At 34.2% G+C, this 22,795-nt stretch overlaps 1 protein-coding gene across 13 annotated transcripts in view; it reads right to left on the bottom strand.

Moving 5' to 3' along the window:
* Positions 1-22,795, bottom strand: part of TANC2 (tetratricopeptide repeat, ankyrin repeat and coiled-coil containing 2) — a 567,085-nt gene that overhangs the window by 156,252 nt on the left and 388,038 nt on the right. The window lies entirely within an intron of this gene.

Raw genomic sequence — 22,795 nt, forward strand, 5'->3', positions numbered from 1 at the left:
GCTTTTCTGACCTAACTTCAATATTTTGACCCAGTTCTGTTTTCTTTTTGTTTATTTTTGTGTGAATTTTATTTAGCCATGAGAAAGGAACAAGCAAGTCTTCCACAATGATATATTGCTGTTGCTTTCTTGTTGCAATTCAATTAACTTTTCTTTTGTGAATTTATATTCTATATAATTTTCATGCATGCATGTTTAGCAGTGCTATTATTTAATTGTCTATGGTTCCTTAGGCATAATGTAGTTTCCCTATTTATCCCCTTTAACACAATATTATATGTATATATACATATATACATATGTATGTACACACATATGTATATACATACATATGCTTTGTCTGATGATTGCTTTTTTTTTTCTTTTTTTTTTTTTTTTGCTAATCTCAGTTTTGTTGTCATTCGGTATATTTATTAATTTCAAAAACATTTTTTCTTGTGCATATAAATGTATCTTTCTCTGCTTTCATTTTTATTGTTATTTGTAAAAGATTTATATTAAATTTATAAGGTTAGGCTTGTGATTTCTTCCAGTTATTTTTCTGGTCAAATTGTCAGTACAGGACATTCCCTGATAAGGAAACTTCTCTCTATCACTGCAGGCTGTTACGATTTTTCTTAGGCAAATCATTTAATTTTTTGGTGTTCTAGGCAAGTCTCTAAGACTATAAGTCTCCATCACTCTAAATCTTTCTCCACAATGGTCCCTTTTTTACCTGTCTTAGTAAAAGTTCCTAAATTTTACTTAAATTGTTAATTTATTTTCAATTCTTTTAAATTTACTTATGTTTATCCTGTTTGAACCATTCCCTGCCTCCTCTCCTACTTGCTAAGTCAATGGTTCAAAATATTTCTTCCCACTCCAATCTCCTAGCAATATTCATTTATCTTTCATGATCTCTTCCTTTCTTTTATCCTCTTTATTTCTTTTCTACTACTTGAATTTTACTCTAGAAATTAAACGCTATACATGCCTAATATTTGTTCCTTCTTTATAACCCTCATTAGGGTCATCAAATTCTCTCCATTTGTTACTATATCTTTTTTTTTTCTGTTACTACATTTTAAAGTCTTATGTCATCTTTTTCTCTCCCTACCCCCTATCTTCCCCCATAAAGAAATATCAATTCTTTATTATTGTTTTGTAAGAAATGATCAGCAGGATGATTTCAGAGAGGCCTGGAGAGACTTACATGAACTGATGCTGAGTGAAATGAGCAGAATCAGGAAATCATTATATACAGCAACAAGAAGAATATAAGATGATCAGTCCTGATGGACATGGCTCTCTTCAACAGTGAGATGAACCAAATAAATTCCAATTGTTCAATAATGAAGAAAACTAGCTACACTCAGCAAAAGAACTATGGGAAATGAGTGTGGACCACAACATAGCATTTCCACTCCTCTGTTTCTGTCTGTTTGAATTTTTGTTTTCCTTCTCAGGTTATTTTTACCTTATTTCTAAATCCAATTTTTCTTATGCAGCAAGATAACTGTATAAATATGTATACTGTATTTAACATATACTTTAACATATTTAACATGTATTGGTCTACCTGCCATTTAGCGGAGGGGATGGGGGAAAGGAGGGGAAAAGTTGGAACAGAAGGTTTTGCAAGGGTTACCCATGCATATGTCTTGTAAATAAAAAGCTATAAAAATATCAATTCATGAAGGAAATAATATTAAATGGCATCAGTTTCATATGATGAGAGTCACTCTGTCCTGAGTCAAGAGGCTTATTCCTATTCTTTCCCCTTACCGCAATCATTTTCTATCTTAAGGTCAGTTTTCTTATTTATCGTATTCATTTTCCTCTTCCTTATCTTGTCTCCTCCCCCAACAAGAAACACATTATAAAGTTTTTTTCTCATAGACATACTGTCAGCCCTCACAGGAGTGTTTTTCACTAGTATCCTTTCCTTTGTCCTTCTGGACTCCTTCAGTGATCTTTCATGTATCCCTACTCATTCTCCTACAACTCCTAATCCTTCTCTGTTCAGTTCATCTATAGATTGATGATTCTAGCTTCTGTTTCTGAGGTCTCCTCTTTCTGTCTGTGTGTATTTCCCCACAATGTTGTTACTCCCACAGGATATTGATTCACTTACAGAAAATCCTTGGGGCATTAATTCAATTCTTCCTTCTTTCCTTCTCCAGATTCTTATGTTTCTTTAATAAGAACTAATTTTATTATTCATCTTTTCTTGATAACATGACCTTTCTTATGTTTCTTTGGTTTTCAACATATAAGGGAGAATATTCTATTCAGATTTTCCCCCTTTAAGGAATGCCTTTAAATAAGCTTTTTTTTCTTTTTTTGCTGAAAGTCCATCTTTCTTCACTGATAATTAGGTTCAGTTTTACAAGGTTATTTTATTTTGGGTCTTACTTTCTTCCTTTTTTTCATGACTGTGAAATAATCATGGGTTGTTCAAAACAGTGTTTTTTCCTCCCCATATTTGAATGTTTCTTTTGGCTGCTTAGAAAATTTTGTTATTTGTTATTTAAATTGTCAAATTTAACCACTACATGCCTTAGGAGTTTCAAGTGTAGGCTTTTGCTTTGGGGTGATTTGAGGATCCAGTTTATCATACTTTCTTATTTGTATTAAGGCGCTGTGGGCAGTTTTCCTGTATTATTTCCTGCAATATGATATTCGGGATTTGTTATGTTTTTCAGGGCAGCCTATAATTTTAAAGTTATTTTTTTTCTGTATCTAGTCTTCGAGGTCAGTCACTTTGGCTTTTACTGAAGTCCCATGGTCTTTCAAAGTTGTTTCCTTTTGCTTCTTCTCTGCCAAATTTCCTTCTCTTTCTGAATATTTGTACTCAAGATCTGTCATTCATTGTCTCTTCTGGGTTCTCAATTTCTCTGAAAATGTTATCTATTATGTCTTCTAAATTCTGAATCCTGTTATATCCCACAAACCTTTGAAATTGCTTCAGCTCAATGTATCTAATATATAAAGTAGGTTAGAGTAAAATGAAGATGCTGAATGAAAGCTCTAAATATTTAGGTTCTTTAATGATACTTCATTTAAAAAAAAAAAAACCTTGCTTGGCACTTCTATGTCTTTATTTAATGGATTAAGATTTGATTACTGTGCATATAATTTCCTTTTCTGATGTTTTTTAGTATAGAATTTTCATTAAAACAACTATTCTGTCACCTTGCAAGTCATGTGACACTCCTCTTCCCCTACAGTCTCTTTAAAAATAATTACTGTCTAAATTATTACTTTGGTCTGGATAATAAACCAAAGCTTTTATTCTTATCATTTTCTTTACAGTTATTTTCATAATATAATCCAGTACCTAGGAGAGTGTTGTGCACATAGCAGGCAGTTAATAAAGTATAAATAATTTTTCCTTCTGTCTTTTTAAAAAAATCTTTATCAGTTTTAAACTTCCTGCCCCTTATTGAAGAACAATAAGATGTAGTATAAAAATAAAACATAAGGCTTGAAATCTAGCAAGACCTAGGCGTATCTACTTATTCATTTCTATAAGACATTTTTTTCCTTTTTTATCATTATGAACTTAATAATTTAAACAAATAAAAGCAATGCCTTATAGAAATAATAGGAAAGAGAACTGTATATGACACTATGAATTTCTTTTATGAACAGAATTTTAAAAGTATATATCAAATCTAAGTTGGTAGTTCTAAGATTTCTCTGCTCATTTATGTCCTCTTATGAACTTCCTCTTCCTTTCTTTTGTGTATTTTTATGTTTCATTGCCCTGCTTATTCATTTTACTCCCTCTCACTTAAAAGTCATTTTACAAGTAATTTTCTACAATTAGAAAGTCTTCCTCCATATTTTCTGTTGACCCATGGATCTCTCTTCCTTCAAAAATCCTCTGAATTTACCTTCCATTCCATATTATTATTTCCTATTTCCTTGACTGCTTAATTTGGGAATATTCAGTAATATTATCCTATTATAATGTCCAGTGTACTTATAAGTCCTGAATTTAGCCAAAATGAAAATAATTAGTGAATTTATAATTTTCTATATTAATCACTTTAGTACCTCTTCCCATATTGTTATATCTACACTGGCACACAATATCTTGTGTACTAGACTCATATATACAAAATATTATTGAGAATATGACAGAATTTGATAAATCGAACTCATAGGATAATACTTGACTTGAGAATGGAACAGTATAGACAATAGTAATATAATAGTAGTTGTGAATTAAATGTAGATTGTAATTTTAGGCAGTCTTCTTGTCTCAGGAGAACATGATTATATTCATAGGCAGTGTAAAATATGGATACTGTGCAAATATAAGGAAACAAACCAGAACAGCAATAGTGGTTATAGGAAAACTCCAGTTCCCAGATGATAGAAGTTACTACTCCTTCCTGATTCAGCCTCTAAAGCTGAACATAAATTTAAGGTAAACACTATTATTTGTTATCCAACTAGTTTTTTAAAGTCTTATAAGCTTCAGAGTAATGTAGTATGATCCTTTACTGAGTATTTTAATGACAAAAAATTCAGTCATATGCCCTGATTACATTTTTAAATTTAATGGCATGATAACACAAATCAGTTTTCATAGCTGAAAGTCTCTATTTTGATAAAAAAAAAAATGTATGCACTAAACTTTAATACATTTAAATGGCTTTTTCATGGTTGGCAAAAATATTTTTGAAGATGTAGGTAGAATCATTTCTAACTCTTCTTCTCACAAAGCCAATAAAAGCAAAATGATCAATGAATAAATACTTAAAATGTTTTATTTAGCATCCTAAACTTTCAAATTCTTCAAAGTGAAAAAAGCCACTGGGTGTGGCAGGTGCCTTAAATCTGAAACTTTAAATACATTAGCAATTGAAAGCAAAAATTACTTGTGTTGTTATAATTGTCATTCAGGTAATTGAGATAAACAACAATTTTGAAGAGAATCTGCTCAGAAAAGTCACCAAAATGGAGAGCACAAAAATTATCAAAAAGGATATTAAAAACAAAAAACAAAAAACAAAAAAACTTAACTGAAGGTATTTATATATTAAAAAAAAAAAAACAAAACCCTAGAAGAAGAAACCCCATAAAAACATCTGACATTAAAAATCAGTGTCCTGAGACAGTGAAGTAGAAGAGCAGGATGACTAAGAATGGCTATTTTTCATAGTCAATGATGACCTTTTTTTCCAATTAAGAAACTTATTTTCATACCACAAGTAGGCAGATATTCATGTATAAACAAAGATAGTCACGTAATATATAAAATACAGGGAAAACCACCCAGAAATGTTTACCTATATTGTGTATGGACAACAAGATTTAAGTCAAATATATGTATATATGGGAATAAGTACTAGGGCGAAAAGGATGCTCACACTTAAAATAATCTCTTCCTTATATCACTTGCACTAATTTAACTAGATTAGCCAACAGATGTTGCTATTCTGGTTGACTTAAGCAATGAATATGTATGTAATTGAAGTAATGTCTCCTGCTATAATAATAATAATAGCAGATTGTATTTACATAGCACTTTAAGGTTTACAAAAATTTGTTTTGTTTTTCCCCCTCTTCCTCTTTAAAACAACCCTATGAGGCAGGGAGCACAAATACCAATATTTCCAATTTTTTATATGAGGAAACTAAGGTTCAGGGAGAGTATTCCAAATGCCAGGAATAGCTGGTACCAGAGCCTAAAATCTAAGTCTTTTTAACCTAATTCAGTGCTCCTTCCCTCTCTATACCTAAGGATGTTAGCCTTTCTATATCCTCTTGATACATATAATTATTTTGTTTGTTTGTTTGTTTTTGGCAAAAAAAAAAAAAAAAAAAAAAAAAAAAAAAGCACCTATTTTAATTTCTCTAATTACCCTCAGATCATTTTCTGGTCACATTCACTTACATCCCTCCTTATTCCCATTTTACAATTACCTGATTATTAAGCTTCTGTTTCTTATGGAAAATGTGCAGCTCCAAACATTTTCAGGTAGACTGTTTTAAATGAATTCTGTTGTTTAGTGTGCTTCCCTGATAGACAATTCATTCTCATACAAAGTGCTGACAACAGCTGCAGCATAGCAAACATTTCCTGTTCTCCACCCTGTTGAGTCTTTGCCAATCTCATTTGAAGCCACTGAGGATGACCATAGACAGTCCATTTTCTGGAAACATCTGCCCTGCTACTACTACAAATCCAGAAAGTACTCTTTCTGGCACTAGAGACTTAGATAATATGCACAAACATTTTAGGAGAAAACAGCTATACATTCATGAATGTGATAAAAACTTTTCATTTTATATCTGTGAAAAAATAAAATGATACTTAAGTATTCAAGTTTACTCCAGGAATACTAAACTACTGTACTGCACATCTGTGCCAAGCTTGGTTCATGAAATCCTGCCCATCCTTACATTGAATCACTCTACTCTTTGGTTACGTCATATACTTACTCCATGTATCTATGAATATTATTTGTATGTGTGATTTCTTTCCCTCCTCTACTCTCATTTCCGTCCTTCCTCCGCCCTAAGTGTCTGTCTGTCCACACACACACACACACACACACACACACACACACACACACACACACATTTTCTAAAACTACCCATTGCAAAGAAGTGCTGATACACATTGAAAGGGGACATTCTTTATCAAGACCATCCTCTACTGATGATATCATAGATTTGCTAAAACAAATAAAAAACAGTTCAGGACACTTGATTTAAACCTGCCTAGAAATTTTAGACAATTATTATGCTCCCTTTAATGTACTTTATGATCTAGCCAAAATGGCTTTCCATTCTCCTGTCTTCTAGCTTCTTCTGTCCTAGAATCCTTATCTTCATTTGATTTTCAGTTCAAGTGCCACTTCTTATATGAACTTCATAGGTTGCCGGCATTCTCAACATCTTCAAATGACCGTGTATTTTCTTATGTTCATGTCTTTTATTTCCCCCCTGCCCAGCAGAAGTCAGTTATTTGGATATAGGAATTTGTTTTTTTATCTTTATATGACTGCTGCCTAGCCTAGTTTTATACAGAATAAAAACTTAATAACTGTTTGTTGAGCTGAACTGAAATGAAAACTAGACACATGACCCATTTTGGCTAGCATTTGTCATTTTTGCCTGCTATTCATATTTCCTCCTTAATACTTCAAAAAACCCAGGATAACAGTGAATGGGCAACAGACTGTAATCCCCCACTCTCTTGATTTTCATACTTCTTGAAGCCAAAAGATTCATGATCAATGTTAGCTAGGACAACTCCTATGACACAATGTTGCCAGAGCTGTGCTCTAAAGCTTTCCAACATGATACAAATAAACAGGTGGATGGCACAGTGGATGGAGTACTGGAGCTAGGATTAGGAAGACCTGGGTTCAAATTTGACCTCACACATTTACTACTTGTGAGACTCTGGGCAAGTTACTTAATCCTAGTTTGCCTCAGTTTCCTCAATTGTAAAATGAGCTGGAGAGAGAAATGGCAAACCACTCTAGCATCTTTGCCAAGAAAGCCTCACACAGGGTCGTGAAGAGTCATATATGATTGAAATGACTGAACAAAAACAATACTAGTCAGAACTTGTAACATGCTGGCAGCACTAACTGACATGATATATTCTCTCTGCCTCTCTCTCAACTTTAGCCACACAGAGATGGCCACATACAGAATGTTAACATTATCTATAATTATCCCATGATGAAAAAAAAAAATTCTGATTTTTCACTGACCACAACCTCCTATTATTCCATTATTCCGTAAACTTCACCCCTTCTAAGTATATTCTCTATACTCACTGTGACTTCCAATTGCTTCTCATTTCAGTACTTTCTCAGATCATTACTATACTTTGATTTGATTTGATTTCCCTTCCAAATCTAAACTTAACCAAAACTCTTCAAATTTTTTTTTTACTCTTAGACCCTTCAACTCCCCATTCTATCTCCTTCATCTCTTGACAAAACTGAACCTTAAAAATTGTTATGTCTTCAGATATGGAGTAAGTTATAAAAGTACTAAGAACATGACAAATTTATTTTATCTAACTTTAAGGCCCTTATTCTACTCCAATCCAATAAACATTTATTAAGTACCTACTATGTGCCAGACACTGTGCTAAGCACTTTTAATAATTATTTTTTTTAAAAGCACAATTAATAAAAAGAAAGACAGTCCCTGATTTCAAGGAGCCTACAGTCTAATTGGAGGAACAACACAAACGTCAGTAGAAAAGTAGTTGAGGAGGGAAAGGACACTAGGGGATACTTGGAGTGAGTGGGGATTCTTCTGTACAGCTGAAACTAGGCACAGCTATAGAGGCAAAGTAGAACTATGTTCTCATTGCCGGAGACAATTCTTCCCTCTTTAATTTCAAATTATTTCAAACTTGCTCTTTTCAAGCTCCCTGTTTATTTGATAGATTATATGCTCCTGATACAAAGTAAGTCCCTTCAGAGGGACTTTATTCTTTATTTTCAGTATTTGCCTCCCTAGTGCAGTTTAAAGATCAGTGAAAATAATGATAATTTTTTTTTTCCTCATCCAGTTTCATGAACACCCTAAAATCTATCTCTGGATAGTTTGAGGATTATCAGGTAGAGGTAGTTAGGTGACACAGCAGACAGAGACTGGGTTTTGAATCAAGAAGAGTTGAGTGCAAACCAGCTTCAGATGCATTTTAGCTGTGTGACTCTCTGCAAATCACTTAACTTCTGTCTTCATTTTTTTCATCTGCAAAATTGGAATAATAGTACCTATCCTAGAGGTCTGGTTAAGAGGACTAAATGAAATAATAATTATAAAATACTAGATATTGTGCCTAGCACATAATTTGCACTCAACAATTTTACTTTTGGTAACATTCACTTCCCTAGGTTTAATTATCACCTCAATAGAGATCATTCATCTATGTATTTATAGTCCCTGTCTTTTCTTTGATCTTCTCTCTTGAATTCCTAATTTCTTACTGGATATTTCAAACTAGATAGCCTAGACATAAATGAAATGAAACCAAAATGGAACTCATTATCTTTCTCTCAAACCCACCCCTTTCCCCCATCCCCTACTTTTTATATTTCTGCTAAAGGCACCACCAATCTTCTGGTTTCCTGGTGTTATAACTCTGGTGTTGTCCTCAAAATTCTTACTCTCCCATATAGCCAATCAGTTGCAAAATTTTACCATGTGTCCTTCCAGACCTCTTGAATAATACCCCCTTTTCTATATACACATAGCCACCACTTCAGTTCAGATTTTCACTACATATTATCTGGATTATTGCAATAGCATCTTAAATGGGAAGGCCTTCTCACAAATAGCTCTGCACCTCCCATCTCTAGACTTTTTGCCTCGATTATTTCTCATGTCTAAAAAGTATATCCTGTTCATCTCTACTTCAAAAACATCTCTCTTTTCCTTCAACGTGTAGTTCAACTACCACCTTCTACATCCTTTTCTGACCCCCCGAGTCCTAGGAACTTCTATTTAAATATTTTGTATTTAATCTTTCTTGGTTTTACTTTTTATTTTGTTTTCTGTATTATATTCTGTGTAGCGTTATGTATGTCTATGATGTTTCCTTTGAAAGAATACAGGCTCCTTAAGTGTAGAGATTGTTTCCTTCTTTGCTGGTATACTGGCACTGCCTAGCACGGTACTTCGCACATAGTAGATGCTTAGTATATTTTTGTTGAGTGACTGATTGATAGTATTTTTGAATATAGGGTCTTTCATAACTCCATAATAAAGTATCTGATGGGGACTTTATTAGAGGATATAAAAAGAGGATATTAGAAAAATGTCAGAAGCCCAATATTGGACTTTCATATTTTACTCCAACCCCAATTTGTAATCTTCATTTATACCTCCTCACCAAGGAAATATGCATTTGAAATTAACTACTCTGGAAGTTATACTGATATGGGTTGTGCTGCCTAGCAGATACATTATCAATTCAAGAAGCTAGGATTTTTGATTCACAAATCCTGTCAAAAGCACCCTTTTGAATTCCAATAGAAGATCCAGGCTTTCACAACCCCCACCCAGATCTGACCCAACTTGGGACACCACCCACAGGGCCCTTTAGCTAAATCTCTCATTATAAAAGAGCCAAACTGGAGCTCTCTCTTTACAGAGGTTCCTAACATGGCAGTCTTATGCCTAACTGCCAAGGATCTCTGTCCACTGGAATCCTATTTCCTGTGCCCTTTTATCTCTACCTTCACCTTTTACTAACTAGACTTTAACTTTACTTCCAAACTCCAAAATAAACCTCTTTTATCAATCTAGGTTTTCTGGTCTGTAAATTCCTTTACAGGGGACTCTTGCACTGCCACTAGATCTCATTTAACTCTGTATCCTTGCACTGAATCCAAAGGGGTTGCAGGAGAACTCTTTTTGACTCCCTGTACCCCGAACCTGCCATTAGACCTAATTTCATTTAGTTACCCCAATTCTAAACCTCATCAATACCAGGATATGATTTGAATTCAAAGAGCAATAAAGCTATATGGAGTTAAGATGCAAAAATGAACATTAAAAAAAGTAGATAAAAGTTTGATTTAAACTACAAAGCTATAACTGTCAAACATTTATACACATTTATATATATATACACACACATATTTTTCCCTAACTTAAATTTTTTTGGGGGAATACATATTATTAAACTGAACATCGTTGTTTGTGGCTTGTTTATTCCCTGAATACAGAGACAAAAACAATATGAAGCAAACTGGTCTCTGGCCAAACTAGCTTGGTTAAGAATTCTGTTAAGTGTCCTGCTTAATTAAAACTGACCAAATCATCTTTATCTCAAAGGTAAAATTCTATGCCTTGGGCTAATTACAATAATCCTTTAAGACACTCTTCCATTTTATTTTTTGAATCAGTCTTTTGGTGAATCATAATTAGCTTTGTTATAACAATTTAATAGGGAAGGTAGGCAAACATCGTGGATCTCTCAATGAGGAATAAAGAAAGTTAACCAATAGCTGAAATAGACAGATGCAACACTGCATATTGGTTAAGAAGGCAAATCTTGCTTTGGATGTCAGAAGAAATGAATAGTTTGATTTTTTTTTCTCCATACTTCAATGTCCATCTTTTTTGCTAGGGAATAGAAATAGAACTTTAGGTTAATATTAAGATGTTAAGATAGATGTTAAAACTGTATATGTGTGTGTGTATGTGTGTGTGTGTGTGTGCTCACTTGTATGCACATACAATTGTTACTGGAGATTATTTCTACAATATAATTTTAAAATAAACTCAGTACCATCATCTTATTCATTATTCAGATAATATACAATGGGACACATAAATCCATTTATAGTTAAAAAAAAAACAAACAATTTACTGATATGTGATAACTCGTTTCCTTTTTCATAAAATGGGAAAAGTACATTATCTATCTCATTGTGATGAGGTTAGTGGCAGATTTGGAGTTCAGGGAACTAAATGAAGGGCTTAGGGTTCCTGGAGGTCTGGGAGTTAAATGAAAAGGTTTGGGGTTGTATCCCAAATGATATGGTTCGGCAGGGAGTCCCCTTGATTCCCCTAGGATTCAGCGCAGTATAGGGAGTTGTGGGAACCCCTTCTGGCGGTGCAGAGGTCCTTCATAAAGGAATTTACAAACCCAAAAAGCTAGATTGGTAAAAGAAGTTTATTATTGGCATTGGGAAGTCAGCCTTTGCTATGCATGAATAGAATAAGACAGAATTCCTTGTTGGCAAGGTCCTGACAGAAGTAAAGTTTCTAGCAGAGAAATCCTGACAGAGAGGTATAAAGTCTTATTAAGGAAATACGTGAGAAAGAGATAAAGAGGAGGTAATGCTGAAAGAGAATATCATTTCAGTGGGCAGAGGGCTGCTGCCATGCTAGGGAGAGAGAGGTTTCTTGCCATAGCATAGCATGGCATGGCATGGCATGTTAGCTCCTCTGCAAGTACTGAGCCCCAAGGTGTCTCATTTTATGGATAGAAGATGGGGATTGCTCTTGATGGGGACTGGGTACAGTTTGAGCTGAAATCAGACTAGAGAATCTTAGAATTGAATGAGTGTCTCTGGGCTAATCTTCACCTCAATAGGGAGCTTAATCACTAGTGAGTGTTATCAATGGGGGTGGTACCCCTCTCAGGATAACAGAATGAAGCTGTTTATCCTGTTTCCCTGGGTGGGATCTTTTACAGAGGCCAGAATTCAAGGAGACTTTCTCTTTGATGGAGTTTCAGAGAGTTTTGGGGCCCCCCTTCAGTTTCAGGATCCCCTTGTCAATTGATGAGATCAAATTATTAATTTCAGTGTAAACTATAATATAGTTCTTGATAAGAAATTGCATGTGAAGAGATGAAGTTCTGAAGTTGGACTAGGATTTATTGGGGCTTGCTACTACAAGGATATTTACACTGGAATTCCAAGATAGGGAAAGTTTGCTGAGCACAAGTTTCATTTTGGAATGAGAACAACTTCTAGGGACATTTTCTACTTGGGAATTTGATTCTAGAGACTGGGACAGAGGAGAGGTGGCTGTCTACTAAGGGAATTGGAGAAGGGATTCAAATAAAGTAGATTAATATTTACATAACTGGTTCCTAAGGTCTTAAGACAAAGGATTTGACAAACCTCCCACTTTTTTTTTCTCTCTGCCTAAAGGTCAGATGTTAAATGCAAACCTTATCTCTTTTTTTGTTTCTGTTTTTTACAATTTCTTACTTTTTGTCTAGCTTATTAGCATAGCTGATTTGAGATAGAGGAATGATCCTAGCATTTCTTAAATATGGGTCATTATTTGAAAAAGTGGAAGACAGAAAGGCTGGCAGTGACTGGTTTACAATCATGGACAGATAAAAGATACATTAAGAGGCTAACTATTCCAAGCCCCTCATTACATATACATATATTTATGCAAACTGTTCCAAAGAAGCTAAATGACAGAGGTTAAAATTTTCTGAACAAATTAACAGGCTGATGAAATGATAGTGTACTTACAAAATCCTAGAGAATTGTCAAAAAAGACAGAGACAATACCAATAGTAAAGTAGCAAATTACAAAATGATCATAGAAAATCAATAATATATATATATCAGTAATAAAATTCAGGAGGAAGTCAAAGGGAAAGTCCCATTCAAAATAACAAATTGCATAAAACAATTGGGAGTTAATTTATTCAAGAATACTCAATTTTTGTAATGATACAGTTAAAAACTCTCCCTTAAAAATCCAGAACTTAAATAACTGAAGGGATATTTTGGCTTATGTCTGGGCCATCCTAACATAAAGGTGGCAAGACTATCAAACTAAATTGATAGATTTAGTGATACACTAATGAAAACAGAACTAGGTAAAACAAAATTACCTAAAGGGAAAATATCTAAAATATCAAGAGAAAAATGGAAAAGTAGAACTGAAGAAACAAGAGTATCTTAAGGCTTTAATCTGTACTAAATTATTAATCATCAAAATTATTGGATACTAGTTAAAAATTAAAAAAGTAGAACAATGTAATAAACTAGAAAATAGAAAATCAGAAATAATTAAGTAAATAATCCAGGCAATTGAATACAGGTATTCCTGTTTAGAAATTTAGGTGTTAAAGGAAAAAGCTATAAGATAACTTGAGAGGATTGTAGAATCAAGTAAAAGATTTTTAAATATAGGGGAAACCTAGCTATGTTTGTATGTGGCAAGGAAGGAACTAAAAAGAATGAGATCAGGACACAAGGAAAGGCAAGAAGGAAAGAATCCACAAAGAAAACTCCTGAGAGTACTGATATGCAAAGGTTGATAATGTTTGCAAAGGGAAAGGGACATTTTTTTTTTATAATTATAATTTTTTTGACAGAACATAAGCATGAGTAATTTTTTTTTTTACAACATTATCTCTTGTATTCATTTTTTCCAAATTTTCCCCTCCCTTCCTCTACTCCCTCCCCTAGATGACAGGCAATCCCATACATATTAAATGCGTTACAATATAACCTAGATACAATATATGTGTGTAAATCCAATTTTCTTGTTGCATGGTAAGAATTGGATTCCGAAGGTATAAGTAACCTGGGTAGAACAGTTTACGTTCAATTCTCAGTGTTCTTTCTCTAGGTGTAGCTGTTTCTGTCCATCATTGATCAACTGGAAGTGAATTGGATCTTCTTTATGTTGAAGATATCCACTTTAATCAGAATATGTCTTCATACAGTATTGTTGTTGAAGTGTATAGTGATCTCCTGGTTCTGCTCATAGGACATTTCTTTAAAGAATAGAGTGAAATGGAAGATTGTAGAAGGATTTTGAAGTAAGGAACAGGACAAAGGGGAATTTAGAGACAATGTCCCTTTTTATCCCAGTAAATGATGTCTTGCTGAGAAGAATGATGGTGAGTTAGAGGAGAAAAGAGACTCTCTTCCCACTATAATCCATTCTCCATTCAGCCACATAAAGTGATCTTCAAGTAAAGATCCAATCATGTAACTCCCTACTCAAATTCCAGCAGTTCCCTCTTGCCTCCAAGATCAAATACAAAATGCTCTATTTGCCTTTTAAAGCCCTTCATAACCCAGGCCCCTCTTACCTTTGCAGTGTTCTTAAGGCTTACCCCTAACTTGTAGTTCCATGAACAAGACACTCCAATTCTTTGCTCTTCCTCCTCTATTCTCCCTATTTATTTCCCCAATTTCCTCTCCGTTCTAACTAAAATTTTAGCTTCTACAGGAAACCCTCCTTAATCCCTTCAAATTCCAAAGCCTTCCCTTCTTTATTTATCTCCTATTTACCTCTCTAGAACTTGCTCAGATTATATTTGTTTGCACATTTGTCTTCTCCTATAGATTGTAAGTTTATGGAGGGGAGGGACTATTTTTTGCCTCTTTTTGTATCAGCAGAGTTAAGCATTGCATTTGGCAGGCTGGAGGTACTTAACAAATGTTGCTTAAAAGATTGGATTAGGGAAGAATAATAGCATTGTCATCAGAAATGAGAGTCCATTTTACATTAAATAACATTCATCTATAGCAGATTCAGTTTGCCAGGTTACTCATTTTTTTTTTTTTTTAACATTGTTAAATAATGAGAATGCTAAAGGTAGGAATCACAGAGTTGGAGTTTGAGGAATGAGTGTAGAAAGGAAAAGATAGCATGGAATTCTAGGATGAAAGATAGTAGTTAGTTGAATATGTTCGTTTTAAGGTTATGAGAAAAAGACAATGAGACTAAGAGAGAGAAGGTGTTGGTTGAGAGGACTAGGGGAATAGGGCAGGTAGGTGGCACTTCAGTGCGAAGAACTCAGGACAGAGTTCTTCAGTGAGGGCAGCATGGAACAGTTTAAAAGGATATGACACTTGTTTGCCATTACTGTTCCGCCTCTCCCCCACTCCCCCACTTCATGGAATCTCAAGGTCTGAGAAATGCTTATTCATGCATAATCAATCATAAATTCATCGAGCTTTAAAGTTAGAAAGAGATCTAAAAGATAAACTTTTCTCATTTTGTAGATGAAGAACCCCTTAGAAAGTAGATAATCTATCTATAGCCACATCATAAAGTAAAATAAGAGTAGTAAAGTGGAGAGAGTCTGAACTAAAATTCAGATTTCCATAATTCCAGTTTAATACTTTTCCCAGCATTTGATATTTCTAGTCATTTTGGTTATTTGTTTTGTATGCTGTTTTTCTGAAAGCAGTAATAATAGTTGACCTGATATTAATCTTAAAAACAAACAACAAACCAAAACTGGCAGAGATCCTAGCAATATTTTTGATGAGCACTGCTGTCATTAATTATAGAAAGAATGCAGCATCAAAATTTAATAGATGAGTAGATAGTCAAATAACAAATTTTAAAGTAATAGAATGTTCAACAAAGTCAATATTCAAAGAACTTTTGCTCATAAACAGTTCTATTTGGTATTTAAAGCCCCTCAATCAAACATTTATTAGGTTCTTATGACATATTCCAGGCACTATGCTAAATATTGGGGTTACAAAGAAAGACTTGCTCTTAGGGAACCTAAACAGGGAAATAACATTCAAACTATGTACAAACAAGCTCTCTACATGACAGATTAGAAATAATCAGCAAAGGGATGTAATTAAAATTAAGGGAGATCAGGAAAGGCTTCATGATGAAGGTAGGATTTTAGTTAGTTCTTAAAAGGAAACCAGGAATGCTATGAGCAGAGATGAGGTAGAGAATTATAGGCTGGGAGACAAATAATAAAACTACCAAGGCAGAAGACAGGGTTGTCTGGTAATAGGAACAACTACAAAGAGACTAGTGTTTTGTGTCACAAAATATTTGAGAGGGAAGACTAGGCTAAAAAAAAACAAAAAAAAAACAAAACAGTCTTAAAGGTCTTTGAAAGTCAAACAAAGGATTTTGTATTTCATCCTGGAAGTGATAAGGAATGTCTGGAGTTTTCTGAATAGTGGGGTGATAAAATCTGACTATAGCCTCACCTGAACTATACTTCTTCCTTATTTATGCTTTGTAGAACTTACTTGCTATACAAAATCTATTTTTATCTTCTCATTTGCAATGAAATTATTTTGTATTTCCTTAGCTGTACTCACTACTTTCCCCTATTAGAATGTAAGCTCTTTGAATGCAGGATGTTCTAATTTTGTATTCCTAATGCCTAGCATGGTGCCTGGCACACAACAGATCCTTAAATGTTTACTGAAAGAAGGAAGAAGGGAAATCAGAACTGAGTTGGAAAAAAAAAAAAAGTCACTTATATTCTCACATTTCTTTGTGTTTAGTCATTAAGCCATAAGCTAAGACTCAAATTCCTGGAAACTGAGTTAGAAGAGACCATTTCATACTATATCTTCAGTTTATGGATGAGGAAACTGAGGACAAGTGCTTGAGTGATTTGACCAGGCACACAGTTAAAAGAATTATATGTAGGATGACAAATCAGATCTGGACAATAAGCTAAATGTAAGAAATACATTTAAAGAGAAGAGATAAATTCTCTATCCCATTAGGGGGACATTTTCTCTTAACCTCAGTAAGTCACTAAATTAGTCATAGGAAGGTTGGTTGCAGGTGAGGAAAAAAGAGATTATGTGTGCGCATGCGCGCTCACACACACACACACACACACACACACACACACACACACACACACAGTAGAGCAGTGATTTTTACCCCTAAATTCCCTATGAAGCAAAGAACAAACACAGAAGCTGCTTTCTATTCTAGTGTTGCTGTGGCTATGGTTTACAAGTAATATTATTGTTACTAGGATCTAAACAGTTCCCAACTGCCTGCCCCTTTCTGAATTTCTCTGTTCTTAGCTTTAGCTATTTGTTTAGTTGTAATCTGTGTTTAATTTTTCTCATTAGTGTTCTCACTAGTGTTCACAGAATTCAATTCTGGACCTCAGCTAACTTGAGCTCTGTACACATTGGAGCTAGGGGGGGTAGGTTTTCTCTTATGCAGAATGTTTCACACACAGTAATTGGTAATGTGGAAGATAAGAACTGTACAGAACTTGCTTAAAAATTAAGGGACAGGAAATTTAAAAGGAAGGCTGCTTCTCGGATCTCTGATATAGTCTATCAAAGTCCACCAGACCCAGACCATAGAATATGAGGATAATATTATCTTTGCTCTCACCTGGTTTTCTTCCTACTCTAGATAGAAATTTTTGGAAATTCAGCACAATTGGGCTGGCTGGAGCCAGAATTGGGGAAAGAAAGGAAAGCCCTTATTTGCTCTATATTCTCAGCTACACACACTGTCTTGATTATGCATTTTCAAAGATCTACCCTTCCTCCACTCATATCTCCAGGTCAGTTTAACTGGATGGAGGGAAAGGGAAGAAAAAAGGCAGAATTTTTTCTCTGTTCCATGACCCTATGGTTTACCCACAAAAGGAAGGTTTTGGAGTGAAAAAACAGGAAATATTATTTTAAAGAACCTTAAATTTTTTTTTTTTTTTAACCTTACCAAATCCAGGATAATGAAGGGAAAGCGAAGAAAGAGAATCATTAAACTTGTAGAGAAATGCTGGTCTATCATCAACCTTGTACCAGTTTCTGGAAAGCTAAGAGGATGGTGAGAATGAAGGGTGGTGAGGAAAAAGCCTAATTTGATAATAATTGCATTCTATGCAACTTCTTGTAAGTCATGAAGCTGGCATCTTGATGGGGGTAAGATAATGGATCTTTATAGACAGCATCTGCTCAAGTAACACAGGACACTGTATAATCTCTTTAGAAAGTAGTCAAGAAGAAAATAGCACAAAAATGTTAAGAGATGTCTCCACAGTCACAATACAATTTCCCTAACTAAAGAATCTTGATCTGACAAATGCTTGATCTAGTAGCTGCACTGTATCTACACCACACCATGCAAATGGTCTTAACTAAATGCACATATACAAAGCTAATATTGTGAGATATGACAACAGAAGAACAAACCTTAACTTCTGTTCCCTTCTTTTAATTTCTAGCCAGTCAATTTATTGTTACTGCTTCCAGGACAGCTAGGAGTCATTGTCTTACCCAACTGTACCACAGAATTACTTATTCATTTTTTATTCTCTGTGCAGAGTCATCATAGGTTCCTTAAGAGCTAATATAAAATATAGTACAGGATTGTTTCCACAACTGGTCTTGCATAAAAGTTTGAAACAATCTCTCTTCATACATGAGATTTACAATCTAGGCATTCAAATAGATTTAGCTGCACAATAAGAGTTTAGGGAGAAAGTTGCTTAAGATTTCCATTTTTTAAAGAAACAACACTGTATTTCTGATTGAGTGAAAGGCCTGACAAGTCTAAACATGGAAAAACAAGATTTGATTTTTCTTATGTCACCAAATATTATGAAATAATGGTAAATACAGTTTGTAGTTTCCAAAAACTACAGAGCTCTGTAGATTTTAATATCTGCAGAAAATTGAGGTAGTATGGAGTAAACAGAAAGAATACTGGACTACTGGGTCCTATAGATCTGGATTTAAATTCTGTGTCTGCCACTTAGCAGTTGGACAACATGGGGCAAATCACAATCCTCTGTACTTCAGTTTTCTTCATTTAAAAAAAATAAGAAAATAATAGCAACTATTTCAGAAGGGTGTTGTGAGGATCAAATGAAGTAATTTATGTAAAGTACTTTGCCAGCCTGACAATGATATTTACATGTAAATTTTCATCATCATCATTATAATCAAAGCAGAACTCTGATTGCATTGATTTGAATTTGTTCCAGTAAAACCATTTTTAATATATATGTGTTTGACAATTCTATGCCACACTTATCCATGCCCTCCCCAAAGTTCTCCAAGGAATCCACCCATAGTGCTAGAAATTTTTCTTGTTTTTATTTTTATGACATTGCAAGAATACCAGTTAGAATATTCTGGTTTTCTATTTGATATTTAATTCTTGTCATGAATTCTTGACATTATTTTTTTATAATAAAATTACTTGATGATGTCTTTTTCTCCTTTTCTTCTTTGGAATTTCTTTATTTGCAGTTATATATTACAACTTTCTTATGCCCAACATTACTGTATTATTTTTGTTTTTGTAGATAATAGAATTTCCTGATTTCCTGCCATTTGATAAATGCCAATAAATTTCATGAGAAACCTGGGGTTAGGAAAGGAGCTCTGAAATTTCCTCAAAGCAATCCAGCTGATTTTTTCTATTTCCTTTGCAACTATGGGAAATTTCTTGGAGACGATATGATGGAATGGGATCTGTATGCAAGTAGAAGATCTTGTCTTTGGCAAGAAGTGCTATCATAGCGAGGATTGGAAAAGAAATAGATGCCCATCGATTGGAGAGTGGCTGAATAAATTGTGGTATGTGAAGGTAAATAGAATATTATTGTTCTATTAAAAAGTGATGAACAAGAAGATTTTAGAAAGGCTTGGAAAGATTTACATGAACTGATGCTGAGCAAAACAAGCAGAACCAGGAATACATTGTACATACTAGCAGCAAGATTGTGCAATGAATAATTATAAAAAACTTTGTTCTTCTCTGTATTTCAGTGATCCAAGACAATCCCAATAAACTTTGGATAGAAAATGCTATCTGCATCAAGAAAAAGAACTATAGAGATTGAATGAAAATAAATACATGCTTGATTAATTTCTTTTTTCTGCTTGTTTTTTTTTTCCCTCTCCTGTGTTTTTCGCCCTTTTTATTTGGATGTTTTTTTCTCCAACATGATTCATAAGAAATGTGTATTTGAAAAATTAGTATATATGTATAATCAGAAAAAAATTAATAATAGTAATAAAAGAAGTGTTACCTTTCCATGTGAGATAGAGACAAAAGATGTGTGGAGAGGAAGATATCTGAGGCATGAGAAATGAAGAAAGGAGAAAGGGAAACTCTTGGTAAATGGCCTCAAATTTTCTTCAAGAAATTATAAGGCAAAGTTCTTGGTTGGGGGTGGGGATGGTGGGAATGGAAAATCCTTGAGGAAGGATGAATTAGGAAAGTCTCTGTGCTGAATGAGATAAGAATTGATAAAGGAGGTATGAAAGAAAACTTTACTTTGGGGGGTAACCAACAATAAATATGAAGAGATCTTATATATTCTCTTTTTCTTTCAGTTAATTGTGAGATAGTAAAGATCACCATTTTATATTAATAATCAAACTCAGGATCACTGCCCTCTGTGGGTCACACTAACTTAAAAATAATTTCCTTTTTTGCCACACCTGAACTGAGTTACTTACATGGTGGTATAGAATGCTAGGTTAACCTGATTATTTTAAAGAGAAAGACTGTGGTGAGAACAGAGGAGCATAATTCTTGCCTATAAGGTTACCATATGAGTTATTAGTGATTATGGTTCTATGAGGATCAGTGGGAATCTACAAATTTCTTTACCTGACAAGGAGTTGTCATGTTCTCCCACCTCCTTTAACCTAAGGTTGGTTCAGTTGTTGGTTAAACTCTGAGGAAGCAATGAGAATTCAGGAGGTCAGGTTTACTTCAGAGCAATCTCCACTTATAAATCTTTCACTTCTAAAGTAGACTTAGAACTGTGAATAAATACTTGGGAAGGTTCAAGGATTCAAATAAGTGATAGGGCAAAGGAGAAAGAGCCTGGATTGGACCCAGATGGCTCTGGAAGAGAAAGTGAGGCAGTTGACCTTGCATAGGCCTCCCTTATTTAAATCCAATTTACTTATATGTCATAGCATCCCTAACGTCATGGTCCTCTTCAAGGATAAAGAATAAACAACAATGATCCCACAGACTAACTCCCAAATGTGTGAGACTGGATGGCAAAGATGGCATTTTGGCTTACTTCTGCAACATGTATCTGGACCACTATCCCTTGCTATAATGCTCTCTGATCTCATAGAAGAGAAAAGTCAAGCTTGAATAGATTGAAATAATCCTTTCACCAGCTCACTTTCCATGCTAGCAACTAAGCAGTAACTGTTGAGTAATATATCAAATTCAGTTACCTGAAGATGGAACAGAAAGGAAGAAGAATCAGCCAAGTAGTAGAAATGGCAAACAAGTCGTTGGTTAAGTGGGAATCAATCAGTGAGATAAACCTATTCAGGCATTTCTCTGCTGAATGTAAGAGAAAAACCTGACTATGATTGTATAATCTACTGTTCCATTGTGTATTTTAAATGTCAGCATGCCCAAATATTCTTGGCATCAATACTGATAGCAAATTTGTTTGTGTGCTAAAGAATAATGACACTAACCACTTAATTTTCTATACCATTATTCCACAACAAGGATTGGCAGTGACATTTATGTTCCACTTAGACATGGAGGCACCTTTTGATTTCTCCCTAATTAGATGGCAAAAACATGCTGAAAATCTCAGGATTCTGGATGCTACAGCAGTAAGTTGGATTTTTTCCTCAGCAGTGAGCAATAATTTTTGGTAAAGTACATCTTGCTAAAAAGATCTCTCCCTCAACTATCTCCACCTCTAAATAGCTGCTTCAGATATATTTCTTAATCTCCTCTAAGAAGAGTATATGTTCCTTCAGGTTTAGATCAAAGTTATATGAAAAAGAGACTCAAGAGTTAGAAAAGATCTTAAAGATAACTTGATGAGTCCAATATATTAATTTTACAAGTGAAAAAATTTAGATCTAAAGAGGGAAAGTAATTTGTCCTATGACATCATCACTGTCATCATCACAATAATAACTAACATTTACACAACACTTACTTTTGTCAAATAATGTGCCAAATGTTTTATACTTATCTCATTTAATCTTCACAACAACTCTGGGAGGAAGCTTTTACACCGAGGTTAAATGAACAAATTCAATAACTGGCAGAATCAAAAGTCAAACGTCAAACTCCAGGGCCAAAGTTCTTTCCACTTCATCCTCCCTCTCATCTTTTCCTTTAGCCCATCTCATATGAAGAGGTGGCCCTCCTTTCCAAGGCAAACCCTTCTATCTGCATCCCCACTCTCTCATTTATTTTTATTACTCTTGTCTACAAGCTTCTTTCCTATCATTTGATCTTTCCCTACTTGTTAGCTATTATCCTATTATCTCTTCTTTTTATGGCTACATTTCTTGAGAAAGCTATATACACTTTTTTCTTTTCCCATTAATTCTCTGCAGTCTGGGTTCTTACTTGATCATTAGATTGAAACTATTCTCTCCAAAGTTAGCAATGATTTCTGACTTGTCATATTGAAAGGCTTTTTCTTAATCTTTATCCTTAATCTCTCTGCAGCCTTGCACACTATCTCCTTTTCCTTGTTTTTTTCTTCTAAGTTTTCATGGCATTACTTTTTCTGGGTTCTCTTTCTATCTGACTTAATGATCTTTTTCAGTTTTCTTTG

This window comes from Sminthopsis crassicaudata, chromosome 4, assembly GCF_048593235.1.
Source record: "Sminthopsis crassicaudata isolate SCR6 chromosome 4, ASM4859323v1, whole genome shotgun sequence".
NCBI classification, from domain to species: domain Eukaryota; kingdom Metazoa; phylum Chordata; class Mammalia; order Dasyuromorphia; family Dasyuridae; genus Sminthopsis; species Sminthopsis crassicaudata.